Source organism: Miscanthus floridulus, chromosome 19 (assembly GCF_019320115.1).
Source record: "Miscanthus floridulus cultivar M001 chromosome 19, ASM1932011v1, whole genome shotgun sequence".
Classification (NCBI taxonomy): domain Eukaryota; kingdom Viridiplantae; phylum Streptophyta; class Magnoliopsida; order Poales; family Poaceae; genus Miscanthus; species Miscanthus floridulus.
The window spans coordinates 71422776-71444772 of NC_089598.1; the positions used below are offsets into that span (position 1 = coordinate 71422776).

Here is a 21997-nt window from a genome sequence, read left to right on the forward strand (position 1 = left end):
GAGTAGGAGATAGAAATTTCCACTAATCAACTAAGCCCATATATAAAAACTACTCTCTCTAGGCATTTAGCATCTGGAACAAAAAAAGTTTCTATTATCATTTTCTTCCTTCTCTCTTCTTGAATGGAGAACGGAGGAGCACGATGGTGGTCGAGGACCACGATTTCAGCTGTGGAAGATGGGCACTGGTGGTAGGAATGTGTGGCGCAGCACCCCTGGGACACACTCACCCAAGAAGGGGCATAGCTCCACCTGTGATGGCCCATGGCGGCGAGACCATGACAGCAGGTAGCGATGGCGGAAACTGCTCTGATGGTCGGGGCTATAGGTGATGGCACGGCCTGTGAAGCAGCACAACGGAGGCAGCATGACACAAGGAAGGGGATGGTGAGGCTAGCTGGTGTGGCGGTGGTGGAGCGTCGCTCGTCTACCATGGTGGGCGAGAGAGCGAGAGACCTAGGGCCAAAGGGAGCGAATGCAAGCGAGAGAGATGGAGAGTGATTGAGCGAGAGTGGAGGGCGCTAGGCATCCAAGATGGGTGAGCAGGGCACCATGGCACCCATGTGAGCAGGTGCAAGGGCCACACGGTGCACGGTGCCTATAACCGGTAGGCCACGACATGTTTCAGCCGATTCAAACTACCATGAAACCGACTGGAACCCGTATCTTCTTCCTTCCTTATCTTCTAATCTGGCTGGCCTATGATCATGGTGCAAGAGGCAAAGTTGTAGATCTTTGTGAGGTGAACAACATTGATTTAAGCATCTAGAGCGAACTTAGCTAGGACCAAAAGATATGGAGCTTGAGTCACTGTGGTGAACATGGTAGATCTACAGAAGATGAACAACTTTGCTATAAACATCATGGCGATATTTGGCTTGGTTAGGAAGATCCAGAGCTTCAAAGATGGTTACATGAAACTAAATTTCAGACTTAGAAGCATTTAGGTATTGGCAAGGATTTCCAATGCGATTAGCAATTTTAGAATTAGATTTTGAAGATCCAAACGAGCTCTGTTCCTGATGAGACTTATTTTGTTGCTTCCTTCACAAAGGGTAGTTCAACTCATAGTAAGGAATCCAATTGAGATGCCATATGAATTTGGAATATAGAATATCGCAAACATATTGACTTGCTGTTGTCGATCAGGGACTTAGGAGATTTTGAGAACTCAGAAAATAGCATTACTTTTGATCTTGAGTTCGCTGTCTGAGCCACTTAGAAGCTAATTCGGCTATTGTCCCAAAAACAAAGTTTGTTGTACTCCACTCAAACTATAACTTTGATTTAAGGTCAAACCTCATAACCAGTACAGAAGTCATTGTTTCATCTTGGTCAAAGCAGTATCTCGATAAAGCTTAAATAATCCTTTTTGGTCCATTGAGGCATCTTCTTGACACTTGATCAACATGAACCCTTTATAACTTTTGTTCATGAATTTAATTAGAGTTGCTTGAGCAAGGTTGCACAGTTTGATTGACTTCACATGTTCCCAATCACTTAACAAAGCAATTTAGGCAAGGATATACTTCACCATTCCCTGTGACCTTTTGATTCCAAAACATCCTAAAACTTTTCAAATGGTCAAGAGAGCCTGATATTGAGGTGATGCACATGAAGGAGGCATGTGTAACCTTACTCAAGCTTATTGTTCAAAAAGGCAACAGAGCAAACAAGCTTTATCTTTGGTCTCCCAAAAAGTGTTAAGTGGGGCCTCATTTTCATGGGAAAGACTTCAACATATTTATCTCCACTTTCAAGGTTCTAAACTAGACCTCATGGTTATTCCTTTACACCACTTACTTAAGTCCAAACTCGCTGCTTAACTTGAGACTAACACCTAGGGTGTTACAGTAACTATTCAATTACTTCAATTTTAGCTTTATCTACCTCAATCCCTCATTCGAACACCAAGTGTCCAAGTACTATGCCTTCTCTAACCATGAAATAACATTTTTTCAATTAAGGACTAAGTGCTTTTCTTCACATCTTTGCAAAACCTTGTCTAAATTTTCAAGACAATCATCAAAAGTTTTTCCATAAATAGAAAAGTCATCCATGAAAACTTTCATGATTTCTTCAATCATATCAGAGAATATAGACATCATGCATCTTTGAAAAGAAGCTGGAGCATTACATAATCCAAAAGACATTCTACGATAATCATAAGTTCCATATGGACATGTAAAGGTGGTTTTGCTTTGGTCATTTGGATGGATCAGAATCTGGTGATAACCTGAATACCCATCAAGGAAACAGAAGAAAGTGTGATTCGCTAGTTGCTCTAACATTTCATCAATGAAGGGCAATGGAAAGTGATCTTTCTTTGTTGGCTTGTTAAGTTTTCGATAATCAATACACATCCGCCATCCAATGATGGTTCTTTGGGGGGATTAATTCATTCTTTTCATTTTTAACAACAGTCATGCCTCCCTTTTTAGGCACAATTTGAACAGGACTAACCCACTCACTATGTAGTACGGGATGATGATCCCGGCGTGTAGGAGTTTCAAAACCTCTTTCTTAATAACCTCTCTCATCGCATTATTAAGCCTATGTTGTGGCTCCCTAGAAGGTATAGTGTTAAGATCTGTAGGAATGCGATGGGTGTAAAGAGCAGGGCTAATTTCCTTAAGGTCTTGGAGCGAATAGCCAAAAGTAGAGCGATGCTTTTCTAAGACAGTTAGCAAGCGTAGAGATTCTTCCTGAAAGAGTTTATCACTTATGATCATAGGATAATCCTGATCATTATTGAGAAAAGCATATCTAAGACTAGAAGATAGGGGTTTAAGCTCAATGGTGGGCTTCGGTGGTTCTAGCAATTCATCTAAAGATTCAGGGTCTATGGGATTTTGGTCTTCCTCCTTGATGAAGAACTAGGCATCATCTTCAAGGTTGAGTTTGGTCAAGTCATCAAGAGATGGAACCTTAACCTCTTCCATTAGGTCTTCATCGAAAATTGGCTCACTCTCAGCATTTAGAGAATGAGTAATGGGTATAGAAAGCTTAAAGTTTTTCCCAAGTCTTATGTTCAACTTCCCTGTTTGTCCTTCTTGGATAAGTCTTTTGATTAGTTGTCCTATAAATAGGTCAAACTGCATAATATCAAAGATATAGAAGCAAAGATGAACCTTAGTTCCTTTTACCTGGACAGGGAGGACATACAAAATTCCCAAACTCGGAAGAATGTGTCCTCAAAGACTTTTCAATAACTTTGTTGTTGGGGTTAATGGCATGTGTTTCAATAAATCATGAGCAAAAGATGCAGACATGATATTAACACCCACAACAGGATTATAAAGAGCATCGAAAGGAGCTTTGTTAATTTGGCAACAAATGGATATAGAAGGTGAATCTAAATGAATTACATCAGAGGAAAGCTCTTATTCTTCTAACCATTCACTGCTTATAATAGATACTAGCTCTTTCGTAGTCTTTTTAATAAAAGCTTCCTCATAAGGATCTAAAGGTTCTTCATGCAATGATTTCCTAGACTTCTAGGGACTCCTTGGGGTATGGTAATTTGAGGTGTTTTTGTATTCATCAAAAAGTTCATCCTCGAATTCAAGCATGAAATATGAAATTGGAGTTTCCTCATTTTCTGGTGGTTTAGGATTTGGGATAACTAAAGCTGGTGATGGGTCTAGTAAGGATTCAGGTTCAGCTATCTAGGATTCTTCCTCTAATGGCTTCTCTTCTACTTCTTCAGGGATATTCTCTAAGATTTTTGTAAGAATGCTTCTCCCCAAATTGGCAGAGACATGCAAAAATGAATCTCTCGAAGTCGTATTAAGACGCCTCAAGGTTTTCCTATCAAGACCCATATAGAAGTGCTGAAGAAGAATGGGGTCTTGAATGGCAATGTCAGGGCTAGTATTAAGAAGGGCATTAAAGCATTCCCAAGACATGCCTAGAGATTCTTATTCTTTTTGTTTAAAAGATAGAACCTCAAAACAAAGGATGACTACCCTAGGGATGGGAAAGAATTGCAAGCAAAAGCTAGAGCATAAGGCTTTCCAATCTCCTTATCTACTCCCTATGGTGAGATTATACCAACATTTAGCTTTTCCCATCAAAGAGAAAGGAAAAAGCTTCCAACATAAGGTTTCGTCTAACATGCTCGCAATGTGCAGGCATGCATAGGTTTGCTCAAACTAATTTAGGTGGGAATAGGGTTTTCATCATCTTTGCTTGAAAAGGGTTCATCCTGAACCATGTTAATCAAACATGGGTGCAGCTCATAGCCAGGTGTTAGGATAGGCTTTGAAGACTCTTGTGGCTATAGGCGTGCGCTCATGGGTGCACCATATTGATAGATAGGGGTGGATTCAAGATCCAAGGTAAAAAGAAAAGGATAAAAGATAAAAGAATAAAAGAACAATGATACAAGGATAAGCTAGGTTTAAAGTTAACTCAGCAACCATTTTGCCCTAGCAACGGTGCCAAAAATGCTTGTTGGTATAAATTAATGCACATAGAATAATCCAAAAGCGCACAGATATTATACCGATGTAGCACTTGAAAGCTCTAGTTTGGTTTTGGTGAATTGATGAAACCCTAAGTGCTAACCTAGTTTATCAAAGTGATTATGAGATAGGTAGCACTACTCCAAGTGGTGAAGCAAATGAAGATCATGACTTGATGATGGTGATGCCATGGTGATGATCAAGTACTTGGACTTGGAAAAAAAGTAAGAGAAAAACAAAAAGCTCAAGGCAAAGGTGAAATTGATAGGAGCTTTTTGGTTTAGTGATCGAGACACTTAGCAAGTGTGATCACATTTAGGATCAATAGACATACTATTAAGATGGGTGAAACTCGTATCTAAATACGGTTATCAAAGTGTCACTAGATGTTCTAACTCATTACATATGCATTTAGGATCTAGTGGAGTGCTAACACCCTTGAAAACATTTGTGAAAATATGCTAACACATGTGCACAAGGTGATACACTTGGTGGTTGGCACATTTGAGCAAGGGTAAAGAAGATAGAGTTAAAAAGGAGTTGATTGCGCTGGTCACTGGGTGACTGGACGCGTCCGACATGCATACCGAACGTGTCCGATACTATCTCAGGCGACAGTGTTCCTAACGTGACCGGACGTGTCTGATATCAATACCAGACGCATCCGACATTCTGGCTAGGTGTGGGCAGAGTTGCTGAGGTGACCGGACTCTGGCTCAGTGGAGTGACCAGACGCTGATGAGTTATTGTTCAGCGTCTGGTCAAAGTGATATAGCCTGAAGTAGGATTGTAGAGAGCGACCGGATGCATCCGGTGTGAACCAGCAAGTCTCGAGTTTTCAGCGCAATAATTGATTGAACGCTGGGAGCGTCCGGTCTGGTGTGATCGGACACGTCCGGTCAGCCTAGAGCGGCTCTAGGAGCTCTCTAGACTCGACTAGATTCTACGTCTCCTACATTCGGTCCAGAGTGATCGGACGCGTTCGGTCGGCCCAGAGCAGCTCTAGGAGCTCTCTAGACTCGACCGGACGCTACGTCTCCCGTGTCTAGTCCGATGTGATCAGACACGTCCGATCAGCCTAGAGCAGCTCTAGGAGCTCTCTAGACTTGACCGAACGCTGCGTCTCCCGCGTCCGGTCTGGTGTGATTAGACGCGTCCAGTCAGCCCAGAGCAGCTCTAGGAGCTCTTTGGACAAGACTGGACGCTACATCTCCCATGTCTAGTCGTTTTCTAACAACGTGTCCGATCGCAATTGGGTGGCAATGGCTACTTCGTTTGAATGGGATACATGGCAGTAAAGCAGTGACCGAACGCACCACACCGGACACGTCCAGTGCACACGACCTACGTGTCTGGTCGTCCCACAGTCAGCCCAATAATTGAGCCAATAGCTCTATTGTTTGGGGGTGTCTATAAATATCGTTTGGCCAGCTCTAGCTCATTCTCATGGCCATTTGTATTGACATAGCAACCTTGTGAGTTTAGCCAAAGCCCTCCCACTCATCTCCATCATTGATTCATCATCTTTGTGAGATTGAGAGTGAATCCAAGTGCATTGCTTGAGTGTTTGCATCTAGAGGCACTTGGTATTCGTGTTTCGCTGTGGAATTCGTTTGTTACTCTTGGTGGTTGCCACCACCTAGATGGCTTGGAGCAGCGAGGATCGTCGAGCGAAGGTTTGTGATTGTCTCCGGCTCCAATTGTGGTGATTATGAGGGGTTCTTGACCTTTCCCCGGTGGAGAGCCAAAAGGTACTCTAGTAAATTGCTCATGTTCTTGTATGATCCTCATCTTGTGTGGGTTGTGCGGCACCCTATTGAGGGTTTGGCGTGTGATGCCAATTAGCGTATGAACCTCCAAGTGAGTGGATTGCCACAACGAGGACTAGCTTGTCAGCAAGCAAGTGAACCTCGGTAAAAAATCATTGTGTCATCATTAGATTCTGAGGTGATTGGTCTTCATTGATATTCATTCTTGTGATTGATTGGTTCATTCCTCGACTCAGCGGTATAACCATCTTGCTCTCTCTTTACATTACCACAAACTAGTAGTCAAGCTCTTTAGTATAGTTAGTCATGAGAGCTCATTAGTTTGGTTAGTGTGGCTCTTTAGTTAGCCTTTGAGAGCACACTAACTTAGTATAATGATATAGCCATTGTGTGAATAGAGACTAAAGAAACTAGAATTGTGGTAGGTGGCTTCTATTTTTAGTAGACTAGCGCAACGCTCGCTTCACCTCATATTTGTCTAACCAGTTTGCTAAGTGTTGTTGTAGAAATTTTAATTAGCTATTCACCCCCCTCTAGCCATTAGGACCTTTTCAGCACTTCACCAGGAGTACCTAGTTTTATATCGAACTCGAGGAAACATGTGTGAGAATAACCAAATCTAACTTAACCCAACTTCACAATCAAGGCTAGATAATAGGAGTGTTGAAGGGACTGCTAAGGTCTTCTAGTTCTAACTTCAGTAAGCTTGATCTTCTATTGTTCAATTCTAGGGATATTACTAGAGAAAACATAGGCAGAGTATGTTTCCTATAGCAACAAGGTCCTGCTAGGCCTACTAACGGGAGGTGGACTACAAACGATTCAATGAGGCTATAAGAGTCACCCCCATGAGCTACCACTAATCAAGAAAATAGGGTACATCCATGAGTAATCAAGTCTAAGCACCATGCTTACACTACGAATACTACTTTAACCCAGGAGCTACAAGGATTAAAGTACTCAAAAGAGAGTCGCAAACCTGAAGAACAATATGAACAAGATGCTTACCTGAATTAGAAGTCGATTACCAGAGAAATCTCAGAAGCAAGCTCAAGAAGAACTTGATTCTGCCAGGCTGGGACTCCTCCAAAACTCTTTCCTCTCACTCTATCTCACTATCTCTAATACAAGACTAGATCATATGGAGGACTAATCTTCTCTTAATTGCTAGCTCTAGATCCTAGTGAACATATGAATTAGGGTTTCTAGCTTCTCAGCTCTCAAGATCAAATAAGGCATGGCCCTCCTAGAGGGGGTGCAGGCAGATATATATATATAGGTCGGAGCGTCAATCCTGAGCCCTCGGATCAAACTAACTTAAATAAATGGTGGAGATGCAATCCTTAAGGCGGTGGAGAACCGACATAGCAAGGAGGCTAACATGTGGGACCCCCGGGGCCGGGCGGCCTGCAACATGTCAGTAACATGTGTCGAGCTTCAGTGAAGAGCCTCCTTGAGTCTTCTAGAGTCTTCCCATGTCGATTACACGGAGGTATTCCATGATTTCCTTTGACGAATAGGTCCTCCTGGGCAGTTTTCTGATTAAATCCTACTAGAAACACGGATTCACCAAAACTCATGGAATTTGTTAGTTTAAACCCCTAAGTCTACAATGGTGATCCATTTTAGCCATTTATCCAAGTTATATTGATGGTTTATTATGAATGTTAACTACCGTCAACACCGTTGTAGGTGGTGACTGACATGATCTGCCGAGCGGTGAGCTTTTGTTCGTGCTTGTTCTCAAAGCCGACTCTCCCACGAAGATGCAGGCGACGGTCTTGGTGGCATCCTGGTAGGGAGGGCCTGCATCCTTCTCCTGTCCTCCGCCTTGGACATCATCTATTTCATCATCACTGTGTCGTGGCCTCTTTGCATCCTCTGCATGAAAGCCTTGTTTAGGCCCTTCGAAAGGTCCTAATGGCTAGAGGAGGGTGAATAGCCTATTAAAAATTTCTACAACCACACTTAGCAAACTGGTTAGACAATTAAGAGGCGAAGCAAGTGTTGTGCTAGCCTACTAAAAATACAAGCCACCTATCACAATTCTAGTTTATATAGTTTCTATCCATACAATAGCTATGTCACTACACTAAGTTAGTGCGCTCTCAAAGGCTAACTAAAGAGCCACACTAACCAAACTAAAAAACTCTCACAACTAGCTACACTAAAGAGCTTGACAACTGGTTTGCGATAATGTAGAGAGAGTGACCAAGATGGTTATACTACTATGTTGAGGAATGAGCCAATCAATCACAAGAATGAATACCAATGAAGACCAATCACCACAGAATCAAATGATGACACAATGATTTTTACCGAGGTTCACTTGCTTGCCAGCAAGCTAGTCCTCATTGTGGTGATTCACTCACTTGGAGGTTCACGCGCTAATTGGCATCACACGCCAAACCCTCAATAGGGTGCCGCACAACCAACACAAGATGAGGATCACACAAGCCACGAGCAATTCACTAGAGTACCTTTTGGCTCTCCGCCGGAGAAAGGTCAAGAACCCCTCACAATCACCACGATTGGAGCCAGAGACAATCACCAACCTCCGCTCGACGATCCTCGCTTCTCCAAACTAACTAGGTGGTGGCAACCACCAAGAGTAATAAGCAAATCCCATAGCGAAACACGAACACCAAGTGCCTCTAGATGCAAACACTCAAGCAATGCACTTGGATTCACTCCCAATCTCACAAAGATGTTGAATCTATGATGGAGATGAGTCGGAGGGCTTTGGCTAAGCTCACAAGGTTGCTATGTCAATGTAAATGGACAAGAGAGTGAGCTAGAGCCGGCCATGGGGCTTAAATAGAGAGCCCCCACGAATAGAGCCATTGGGCTCCTCACTGCACTAAACACGGGGTGACCGGACGCGCCGGTCAGATTGACCGGACGCTAGACCTCAGCGTCCGATCGCAAGATGTACACCATGTGTCCCCTGCTTCAAACATTGATCGCCCGATCTCAATGGTCATCAGTATGTTTAAGTTGTGACCGGATGCGCTGCTTCGAAGTGACCGGACGCAGGACCTTAGCGTCCGGTCGTTTCCAGTAAGCATCCAGAAGCGAAAAATCACGACCGGATGTGTCCAGTCACTCGGCATCTCCTCTATGCTCTGCCATGTCAGTAGGACCGGACGCACCCCTCCAGCGTCCGGTCACTAAGTGACCCCAGCATTCGGTCAGAGACCAATGCCAGCGTCTTCGCTGCTTCTACTGACCAGACATGCCGGTCTAGTTGAGGTTAGCGTCTGGTCCACTCTGTGAGACCTAGTCTTTTCTGTATAGGGCACCAGTTGCACCGTCGTACTGTCCGCACTCTGTCAGTGAAGTTCCTAACCCTTGCTCAAATGTGCCAACCACCAAGTGTATCACATTGTGCACATGTGTTAGAATATTTTCACAAACATTTTCAAGGGTGTTGGCACTCCACTAGATCCTAAATGCATATGCAATGAGTTAGAGCATCTAGTGGCACTTTGATAACCACATTTCGATACAAGTTTCACCCCTCTTAATAGTACAACTATCGATCCTAAATGTGATCACACTCACTAAGTGTCTTGATCACCAAAACAAAATGGCTCCTACCATTTATACCTTTGCCTTGAGTCTTTTGTTTTTCTCTTTCTTCTTTTCAAGTCCAAGCACTTGATCATCACCATGGCATCACCATCATCATGTCATGATCTTCATTTGCTTCACCACTTAGAATGTGCTGCCTATCTTATGATCACTTTATAAACTAGGTTAGAACTTAGGGTTTCATCAATTCACCAAAACCAAACTAGAGCTTTCAATCTCCCCCTTTTTGGTAATTAATAACAACCCTTTCACAAAGATATGAATTGAAATTCAATTGAATCCATGTTGTTTGCCCAAGCATATTTACTATGTGTAAAAGGATATGGACAAGTTTTATGAACTCCAAATGGTAGCAATTGCTCCCCCTACATATGTGCTAAGAGTTTGGATTGTTGCTTGCACATATGCTTAGATAGGAAATATAGGAGACAATGTCTACCAAATGATGCTAAGGTATAAAAGATGGACCTTTGAAGCGTGATACCAATCGGAGTGCACCAATATACCATCCTTAGCATCATGGTTAGCTCTATACCACTTGGAAATGAAATCACTAGATAACCTATGCATGCTAGTTTTTCATTTCATCATTCAAACCTACAACTTGCATACACCACATAAGCATGGATATTGAAATTTAAAACTTATGCCATGAAAGCAAACATATGAAATGCACATTCAAATGCACCATACAAGTTCATGAGCTTGCTCCCCCTACTTGTGTGCTCAAAATTTTTATTGATCCCTTTCCTTTATCATATCTCTCCCCCTATGTCAAGTTCTCCCCCTTTTTGTCTTTTCATTATCTTAGTACACTAATATTTTTGTTTTTCTCCCCATGTACTAATATCTTTGTTTTTCTTCCCCTTTGTCATCAATGACCACAAAGGTTCAAAATATAGATAGGTTGAGATTATCAATGTCAATTAATGGGGTGAGGATCATTTTCCCAAATTTGGTCCAATCTAGATCATTTGCTAAAGATATTTAACTCAGTTTGATCCAAGGACAAGCTTCTTCACACCTCCAAATAAGGGTTATCTTGTACCATGTTGAGTTAAACACTTAGACCTCATTTTCTAGATCAAACACTAGGTTTACAAGCCCACAAACATGTCATATGCTACCACTAGATTAAAATAAGCATAGAAGCAATAGTGGTACCAGACAATCATCAAATTCATTTGATTTTCTTGAAAGAGCCTATTAAATATGAAATATGTCTAAATGCACTAAACAAGTCCTTAACAAGTATGTATGACATGCCAATCAACTTTTACCTTGGATTGCTCAAAGGAGAGGCATGTCATATAAGTGGGGGGGTGCATCAACATATATTTGAGAAATCCAATATGTTCAACTCATTCCTTAGCTTGCAAAACCTTTTCTCATCCAATGGCTTGGTGAATATATCGGCAAGTTGATCTTCAGTGCCTACACTCTCAATGCAAATGTCCCCTTTTTGTTGATGATATCTTATAAAATGGTGGCGGACATCAATGTGCTTTGTTCTTGCATGTTGAACTGGATTGTTGGTTAACTTGATTGCACTCTCATTGTCACATAGCAATGGCACTTTCTTGAACTTGATTCCAAAGTCACTCAAAGTGGCCTTCATCCAAAGTATTTGTACACAACAACTACCGGCGGATATGTATTCAGCTTCGGTGGTTGATAATGCAACACTATTTTGCTTCTTTGATGACCATGAAACAAGTGATCTTCCCAACAATTGACATGTGCCCAAGGTGCTCTTCCTTTCAACCTTGCATCCCGCATAATCCGAGTCAGAGTAACCAACTAGATCAAACTTTGCTCCTTTGGGATACCACAAACCAACATTTTGTGTATGCCTCAAGTACCTCAATATTCTCTTTGTAGCCTTCAAATGACTTTCTCTTGGTGAGGCTTAAAATCTTGCACACATGCACACACTAAACATGACATCCGGCCTTGATGCGGTCACATAGAGTAGGCTTCCAATCATAGACCGATACAATTTTTGATCCACCATATTTCCACTTGTATCACTATCCAAGTTGCCATTTGTTCACATTGGTGTACTAATGGCTTTACTATCACTCATGTCAAACTTCTTGATCATGTCCTTGATATACTTGCCTTGACTCACAAAAGTACCATTCTTCAATTGCTTGATTTGGAGACCAAGGAAATAACTTAACTCTCCAATCATGGACATCTCAAACTCATTAGCCATCATCTTTCCAAATTCTTCACAAAAGTCTTGATTGGTTGATCCAAATATGATGTCATCAACATAGATTTGCAACACAAATAAATCTTTTCCAATCTTCTTGATGAAAAGAGTGGTGACCTCAACTCCGATATCACTTGAAAGGTCCTAATGGCTAGAGGGGGGTGAATAGCCTATTAAAATTTTCTACAACCACACTTAGCAAACCGGTTAAACAATTATGAGGCGAAGCAAGTGTTATGCTAGCCTACTAAAAATGCATGCCACCTATCACAATTCTAGTTTATATAGTTTCTATCCACACAATAGCTATGTCACTACACTAAGTTAGTGCGCTCTCAAAGGCTAACTAAAGAGCCACACTAACCAAACTAACAAGCTCTCACAACTAGCTACACTAAAGACTTGACAACTAGTTTGCGGTAATGTAGAGAGAGTGACCAAGATGGTTATACCGTCGTGTCGAGGAATGAGCCAATCAATCACAAGAATGAATACCAATGAAGACCAATCACCTCGGAATCAAATGATGACACAATGATTTTTACCGAGGTTCACTTGCTTGCCGGTAAGCTAGTCCTCGTTGTGGCGATTCACTCACTTGGAGGTTCACGCGCTAATTGGCATCACACGCCAAATCCTTAATAGGGTGCCACACAACCAACACAAGATGAGGATCACACAAGCCATGAGCAATTCACTAGAGTACCTTTTGGCTCTCCACTGGCGAAAGGTCAAGAACCCCTCACAATCACCACGATCGGAGCCGGAGACAATCACCAACCTCTGCTCGACAATCCTCACTGCTCCAAGCCATCTAGGTGGCGGCAACCACCAAGAGTAACAAGCGAATCCCGCAGCGAAACACGAACACCAAGTGCCTCTAGATGCAAACTCTCAAGCAATGCACTTGGATTCACTCCCAATCTCACAAAGATGTTGAATCTATGATGGAGATGAGTGGGAGGGCTTTGGCTAAGCTCATAAGGTTGCTCTGTCAATGTAAATGGACAATAGAGTGAGCTAGAGCCGGCCATGGTGCTTAAATAGAGAGCCCCCACAAATAGAGCCGTTGGGCTCCTCACTACACTGAACATGGGGCGACTGGACGTACCGGTCAGATTGATCGGACGCTGGACCTCAGCGTCCGGTCACGCGATGTACACCACGTGTCCCCTGCTTCAAACATTGATCGCCCGATCTCAATGGTCATCAGTATGTTTAAGTTGTGACCGAATGTGCTGCTTCAAAGTGATCGGACACAGGACTTCAGTGTCCGGTCGTTTCCAGTAAGCATCCAGAAGCGAAAAATCACGACCGGGCGTGTCCGGTCACTCGGCATCTCCTCTATGCTCTACCACGTTAGTAGGACCAGACGCACCCCTCTAGCGTCCGGTCACTAAGTGACCCCAGTGTCTAGTCAGAGACCGACGCCAGCATCTTCGCTGCTTCTACTGACCGGACACGCCGGTCCAATTAAGGCTAGTGTCCGATCCACTCTGTGAGACCCAGTCTTTTCGGTATAGGGCGCTGGTGGCATCATCAGACTGTCTGCCGGTGGCACCGTCGGACACTCCACCGGTGAAGTTTCTAACCCTTGCTCAAATGTGCCAACCACCAAGTGTATCACATTGTGCACATGTGTTAGCATATTTTCACAAACATTTTCAAGGGTGTCAGCACTCCACTAGATCCTAAATGCATATGCAATGAGTTAGAGCATCTAGTGGCACATTGATAACCGCATTTCGATATGAATTTCACCCCTCTTAATAGTACAGCTATCGATCCTAAATGTGATCACACTCACTAAGTGTCTTGATCATCAAAACAAAATGGCTCCTACCATTTATACCTTTGCTTTGAGCCATTTGTTTTTCTCTTTCTTCTTTTCAAGTCCAAGCACTTGATCATCACCATGGCATCACCATCATCATGTCATGATCTTCATTTGCTTCACCACTTGGAATGTGCTACCTATCTTATGATCACTTGATAAACTAGGTTAGCACTTAGGGTTTCATCAATTCACCAAAACCAAACTAGAGCTTTCACCCTTGCACTCCCCCATAGTGTGCTTGGTGTCTTTGTGGATAGGGCATGGACCATCCAGGAGCTTGGCGTAGTCGGCGTCATAGGTGCACTTAGCGCGAGGAGCGTTGATGGCGTTGACTGAATTGTTAGGCCTGCGATGGTAGTTCTATCTACCTCTAGAGCTCTCTGAGTGGTCATCACGCTGGTGCTCACGACATCAAGGCGGTGGTCGTGCTCGCCGTGGTGGCAGTTATGGTCATCGTGGCGGCAGTCGCGGTCGTTGTAGCGCCTTTCTTCATGACGGTTGTCATGACGGCGTTGGGGGCGATCCGAGCGGGCGGCCCGTTCAGCTTCCTCGTCGTCGGTGTAGCCGTTTGCTATCTGTATCAGCTCACCAATGGTCGTGGGCCTCTTGCGGTATAATTTTCCATGGAGCTTTCTTGTGGTAGAGGAGCCCCTTGGTGAATGTGGTAATGGCTTCGCTATCACTGATGTTGTGGATGGAGTTCCTCATCTCCGAGAAGCGCCTGATGAAGCTGCGCAGGGGCTCCCTAGAGGTCTGATGAAGCTTTTCCAAGTCATACTTGGTGCTTGGCTGCTCACAGGTGGCCATGTAGTTCTCAGTGAAGACCTTCTAGAGGTCATCCCAAGATCGGATGGAGTCCTCTCGTAGGCTAAGGAGCCAATTGTTCATAGATTGGTTAAGCATGATAGGCAAATAATTTGCCATCACACCTTCACTTCCTCCTATGGCCCTCACGGTGATTTCATAGAGCATTAACCACTGTGCGGGGTTGGCCTTGCAGTCGTAGGTGTCTACCCTAAAAATCTTGAAACCTACGGGCCACCGGACAGCTCAAAGCCTTGTCGTGAAGGCATGAAGTTCGGGGGCACTGGGGACAGGTGGTGCTCGGGCGACACCGGGTGCTCCGTGCTCGGCGTTGAACTGGTGTCGACGTTCCATCTCCGCGTCATAGCGCGTGGCCCTGTTGTTCTTGATGCAATCGTGGGCGTCGATGTTTGCGTTGATGTGTTCGTGAAAGTCATACGACAGGGGTTGATTTATCTCCTAGTTGGCGCTGCGATTGCCACCTCGGTCGCCCAGTGGACGAGGAGGGCATCCACCCTCATCCAGATATCCTTCGTAGTTGCCCCTGGATCCTTGATAAAGGTATGGGCCACCAGCTTGAGGTCGAGGGCGCTCAGAGTCCTGATGTTGACTTCCTCTATCATGGCGAGAGCGACGGTTGCGAGTCGACGTGGTTGAGTAAGACAAAGTAGGATGGCGGATCTCATTGACTTGAACTTGAGTCGCTTTAATATGCACCTGGATCTTCTCGACTTCTGGAGTCTGTGGGAGCTTCTCCAACTCGTTGAAAATGATGGCAAGATTAGTGCTTGGCATCTTCTACACCGGATGGGTGTCCACCATGTCAAACTCATCTTCTAGATTGCGGCGCGCGTGGGGTGGGAGTTAGGATCCCCGTAAGCCCTACAGGCGGCTTCTTCATCTCGGCGATGTTGACGATTAGTGTTCCTTGCCAAGCAAGCATCATGCTGGGCGGAGATTTTGCCGTCTCTGGTGACGTTGTCGTGGCTAATATGAAAAATCCCGCCCCCGAATCCTAGCGAAAAAGTGGGGCAGGTGGAGACGGTCTCGGTGGAGCCCTCAGAATATGCGTCGGGGCTCTCTTCCAAGATGTCGTTGATGGATTTGTCCGGAGTCTAGCAGATAGCCACCATGTTTACCATGGGCACGCCCTGTTGGCCTTAGGCAAATCAATCCTATAGAGGTCATCGATATGGTCATGCTCGGCATGGTCGATGAAGAGGTAGTGGACGGCGTCTTGATACGCAGATCCTGCGCCCACCAGCCCGAAGGTATAGGACCTCGACATATTCTCCATCGGGGCTTTGTACTCAACCAAGCGCAAGCCGGTAGCTGGGAGTGGGTGGCCCAGATCTGAATCTTGCCACCCCGGACGTCGTGGCCGAGCAAATCACTCAGTTGTAGTGGCTCGGCGATCTTGGGGCGCTTGGACTTCATTGCTCGCAGTAGACCGATCTAAGACCGAGTCCACGAGGAGTTGACATTTCGCTAAGCGGTCTGTGACCCGATCGATAGATGCGATCAGATCTTCGTTATCGATGGATCTCCTAACCTAGCAGCGAGGCGCCGAGATCGGAGATGTCATTGTAGAGGTTGGCATGATCGGCATAGGATGATTCTACATCGCCTCCATGATTTCCTCAACGCCATTGGCGCCGATGAAGGTCCGACCTGGCTCGAAAAGGATCATGGAGCTCAGGGAGCGGACCATCTGGCTCGCCATGGAATCAGCACGCATACCCCCTACTTGTCGCGCCACTATCGACGAAATACGGTCGACAGTCTACCGAGGGGTATGCCCACGGTAGTAGACGAATCGGTGGAGGTGCGCGTGACAGGAATTAGATGGTGACACAGAACGCAAGAGATAGCGATTAGGCAGGTTCACGCCGTCAGCTTGACGTAATACCCTACGTCCTGTGTCTTTGATAGATTTGTATATTGTGAGATGAGGTGAAAACGAGGGGGTCCCTACCCGCCTTATATAGCTCGGGGTAGGGTTATAGGTCGATTGAATCTAATCCTGATCGGTTATAAGATATCTATTTACAAGGAATACAATATCTTATCATATCCGATCAGATCATCCTTGATCACCAAGGATATTCACGTAGCCTTGCGGGGCACGCCGACCTATATCGTGCTTCACATGGCGTAGTCTTGTGGGTTGGGCCTCCCCTGGTGACTCGGCCCATGTACAGCCCTATGTGTATCCAGGGTTATACCCCTACAGATGGGCATTGCATCTTAATCTTAGTTTAAGTTTCCTGTACAGTAGAACAGTCGCAATGTAGTGCATCCAAATGTTACTGATGGAAAATCAAATCTTGAATTAACTAGGACAGGAAATCAAATATGACACATCATGAAGGGCCACTTAGGGCCAGTTTGTTTGCCTAGCTCAGAGACCTAGAAAGGACAGCAGCCTACAACCCGCAGTGTTTGATTGCCTAGATGACTTCTCGGGCCTGAGCAGTATGGTGCTTAAAGCACTTGTGGCCTAACTCCTACGAAACGAAATGGAGGTTCGTTTTCTCTGAGCCCGGCTTGTTGGAGTGCTCGATGGTAGATTCAGTCACCTCCGCACCTCTCACCTTTTGCCTTTTTTTTCTCGTCTTCTCCTCGCGCTGGTGTCCTAGTCTCGCCCGCCCGAAGCGTCAAGCCGAGGCACCGCCACGACCGCCGCGCTGAGCCGGGCTGCTCGCAAGTATGTCGTTGTCGTCGTGACCGCCGCACCGAGCCAGGCTGCTCGCAAGTATGTCGTTGTCGTCGTGACCGCCGCACCGAGCCAGGCTGCACTCTGCCACCGCGTGCGCCGGCCACTTGCCTTCTGGTGGTTGAGGTGCTTACGCTAGTGGAGTGCTCGATGAAATGACAATGAGAAGAGCAAGGAGAAGATATTGTGGTAAGGCTACCAGATTTCTAGTACAGGGTAGCCGTATCCATTTGTGCAGGCAAACAAACACGATTTCTGCTCAAACAAACTTGTTCTAGATCAGTGAAACAAACATACGAGGTGGCACCATAGAAGCCGTGCTCGAGCTGGCCAGAGCCAAGCCAGGCGGCTATGCTGGGCAGGACTTGTTCTATAAGAATTGCCATACATGGTAGTCCTTTAGTCATTTACAATCAGGACATCAAAGATTTGAATCGTCTGGTCAATGAAAAAGAGGAGAAAGTGCGAAGGAAATGGTTTCAGAATTTTCAACGACCATTTTCTGGGCAGTGGGGACTGGACACTGGAGTCACTTCTTGCTTGCACGAAACTAGGTAGTCAAGCACCTCGTTGAGCATGCCCGAGACATGCCTCCTGCTCAATTCACTCTTCGTATGCTCAGGCTACATGGAATTTTGGGTTAAACTGCTCGCTTGCCGTGCGCCCGTGCCAGAAATGAACCATACACTATAGAGGTTGATTTCTACAACCTTAAACCGCTGAAACACCCGCACAGAAATGAGAACTACTGACACCAGTACGGAATCGGGAATCGGAAGCTGCAGCACGGCGTCACCCTTATCCAAAAACACACGGATCTTGTGGCCTCGTGGGCAAGTACTCACAACATTGCACAAGGAAGGCATGCTTCAAAAAGCATGATCATCAGATCTTATAGTGGGGTTTGTCTAAAAGAAAAAGATCTTATGGTGGGGCAAGAATTCAAAACATCCACGACAAAATAATCAGATATGCAGAACCATTCCATGATCAACACTTCTTCCGCAAGGAACTGAATGTGTTCACGATTTGGTCAGTTACATGTGCAGAATCCTGGAAATGAATGTCTCAACAGCTGACTTCCAAAAGGGCGTACCCAGTGCAGAGAGCTCCCACTCTGTGCAGGGTCTGAGGAAGGGTGTCAGTGGCAAGCCTTACCCTCGCCTGTGCAATGCGAGGAGACTGCGACTCGAACCCGGGACCTTCCGGTCACAGGCGGTAAGACTCTACCGCTTGCACCAGGCTTCCAAACAGAATAAAAAAAAACCAATTCCACATCAACATGGTGTAAATAACACTCTTTCAGAGGTCAAAGGCAATAAGTTCGGGTATATGATCTTATTGATGTTCCTAGAATTTCCAATTCATATGAGGTGATATCAGATGGAGCCCCCCAGCTGCAAGGAGATGAATATTTTCAATGTTAACGAGCATAACAGATTCCATAAAGTTATATAACCAGTCAGACAACTTTTATAATTATTGACACACATGTTCCTTGAGGTGAAGTAAACAAATCAGAGTAATTATATGCCATGTATAAAAATATAATGTTTTTAAAATTCAATATGCAATCATGGTGGACTATATCTGAATCTGTATTGTTAAACAAAAAGAAAAATGTGTTACTTCGTGAAAAAATATTTTAGTTTGACCACTTATCAATACTGATTGGATCTGTTAAAACCCCAAAATCAGGCTAATAGAATGTTCATGCAATACAAAGGAGATATGTAGAAGGGAAAACATCTTTTCTAAAAGTCAAAATAGTTCCTAGCCATTTACTAGTGATTTTTGCATTGAGTGACTGGGAAAACAGACACCAACTTTGTCAAGCCAGCCAGAGGATTTTGCAAAATTGTAATAGCAGATAAGAAATTTATCCCATTTCTATATGCACAGATCTCAAAGTAAAATCAATAATAGTAAACGTGGGAGCCTATCAAGGTAAAAACAATAAACATGTCCATCATTGGAAAGCAAAGATAAAGATTGATTTAAGGGGAAGTGGCAATGAAAGCATGGTTTGATATTTACGCAATTATATCTGGTGGATTACATATTCCTTAGCAGGTAAGCTTAACGCAGCAATGAACCTATGCATGCAATGCTAATTAAGCTCATATAAATATCAATAATTTTGCAGACACTGAGAAAATGTAAAATTTCCATGGTCTTGACATGGGGCAATGTTCAAAAAGGCGGTACTAGGCGCTCGCCCAGGCGCGCTTCAGCGCTGGGCGGAGGGGTAATGCCTTGCCTAGGGGGATAAGCGGAGAATAGGCGCCGTGCCACCAGATCCAGAGCCACGCCGCCCGAGGGAGGGAGCTGCTCCGCCGGATCCATTGCCGGGCCGCTTCCTCCGGGCCTCCCGCCTCCCAATCCAGTCAGATGCGCATCCGTTTGAAGGAGAGGGGAAGGCAGCAGAAAGGAAAGGCAGGCCTTGGGTCGTGATGGCATGGGGAGCGCGCGAGGCAAAGCTGCGGCAACGCACGAAGGCTGAGCCTGCGGCCTGCCTGCCTGCAGCCGGCCTCCACCGAGAGAGAGAGAGGTGTCACGGGAAAGAAGACGCACTGCTCGGGCTGCAGATGAGATGTGGATAAGACAGAGCGATCTTGCGACTTGCCCCTCCACTTTGTAAAAATTTATGCAAATTTTCTTGCTATGATTTCCTTTACTGATTTCTTACATTCTAGTCCCTAGAACTTCTATTTTTCACAAGATACCACTTCTATTGCTGTAGGAACTTCTATTTATTCAGCATTTCAGCTACTACATTTATATATTTATTCAGCTATACATGCTAAATGCAAATTTAGCAAAACGCCTAGAAAAACGCCTAGGCTAGCCTAGGCTCGCTTAGGCTCTAGGCCATGGGTCATCGCCTAGATACCGCCTAGCGCCTTCTTGAACATTGACATGGGGACAAATACAGTTAATTTCTCTGGCCAGTATCCTTGTATTTTATATACAAAGTGGTTAGCGATCTTCACAAGTACACATGTCAAAAGGAATGAAGTTGAAACAATAGCGCAATAACTCCACGGCCAACTCCAGTATCTGTGAATAACTGGCCTAGTGACCAATGCCTAACAGTTGCAAATAAACCAAAAGACTACAATGCCAGAATCACAAAAACAAACAGTTTTGATTATTGGAGAAAAAGGTTTCATGACAGGTTGTCAGATGTCATAATGATTGGGCTCTATATGCACAGAATTTTTCTAGGGCTATATGTACAGAAACTCAGTGAGCTGCAACTCTAAACATCAAAATGACAAGATTTTAAGCTACAAACTAAGTTTTTCCAACTGGATTAAGCATGCATTTTGCTATTATCATTAAGATTGTACTTCAACCTTTAAGTTCCATGCATGCCAAATGACATCATTATACGGCCTGTTCGCTGGTTGGTTTCTGGGCTGGTTTGGACTGGCTGGTGCTGGTTTGTTGTGAGAGAAAAACACTGTTGGCTGGCTGGTTTGGGCTGGTTGAAACCAACAAGCGAACAGGCTGATAAACAATATGCATATTTGATGTATAATTTATATGGATTGAAATCCAACAAAATGAATTAATTCAATAAAACAATGCTACGAACAAACATAGCATTTGCATTTATATTCAGCTTCTGTGAACAAAAGGCATACCATAATAGCCTCGATCTCTTCTTCAGTCAGGGGTTTACGCTTAGGAAGGAGTGAAGCTGGACCTCCTACAGCAGTATGAGAAGGTGGGGAAGGCACATCTGATCTAAAGCGGTAATTTTTAATCCCTCCAGAAGATGGTGCCTCTGCTTTCGCCCCTAAAAAAACAAACATATTGTTATGCGAACTATTTTCCTTCAGAATTATGAGATGATTAACTAAGCATTCAGCACACCATATGTATTCATCCCCCTAGCAATATAAGTACTCCCAACAATTCCAAATGTAAACAGAAGTAAGGTCATTCATGGCAACAGTCATAGATGTCACATGGACAAGTGTATCTGTGCATGTTATTCAAATTCGCAAAACATCCAAATATAGCACTCTAGAAATTTATAGTAAGAAATTATTGAAGGGCTATTTGCACAAGGGGAAACAGGGGTGGGGAGGCATAAATGCATCATGCAACAATCTATATATGTTACTCAAGTGTGCCAAAAGATTTGACAGGCCAACATTTGGCAACTTTCATCAAATTTGGGCACAGTTTGGTTTGGTGAGAAATTTTGGCTGGCTTTTAGTTCATTTTGATGGTCAAGGTCACCAAAATCAGGGCCACAAACTTGGTGACCATAATTTTGGCTGGCAAACTAAACTTTGGGCCTAGTTACTAGGTGGCAAGCTTGGGTGCAAAATCAAACAGGACCTAAGGTGCTAGGTTGAGATCAGATGAAAGTGTACACAGTAAGCAAACAGGGGTAAGTAGCCAACAAGTGGCTATGCAAGAGATCTCAAGCAAAGCAAATCCTACGGTATAATTAGAAACACTCAAACACCAAGTAGCAACAAATGTGGCTGGATGCCCTAGAGCAACCTCAGCACCAAGGGGATGCTAGATGAGGAAGATTGTTTTTTTTTTCAGATTTAGTTCAAAATTGGTTTT

The 21997-nt window shown here is 44.3% G+C and overlaps 1 long non-coding RNA gene across 1 annotated transcript; it reads right to left on the reverse strand.

The window, feature by feature from the left end:
* Nucleotides 1-16998: 16998 nt before the first annotated feature.
* On the reverse strand, nucleotides 16999-20793 carry LOC136529931 (uncharacterized). Its single transcript, XR_010777479.1, has 2 exons — nucleotides 18644-20793; nucleotides 16999-18479 (listed from the first exon to the last, which is right to left on the reverse strand). It is a non-coding gene; the product is annotated as an uncharacterized lncRNA (long non-coding RNA).
* Between the last annotated feature and the right edge of the window lie 1204 nt (nucleotides 20794-21997).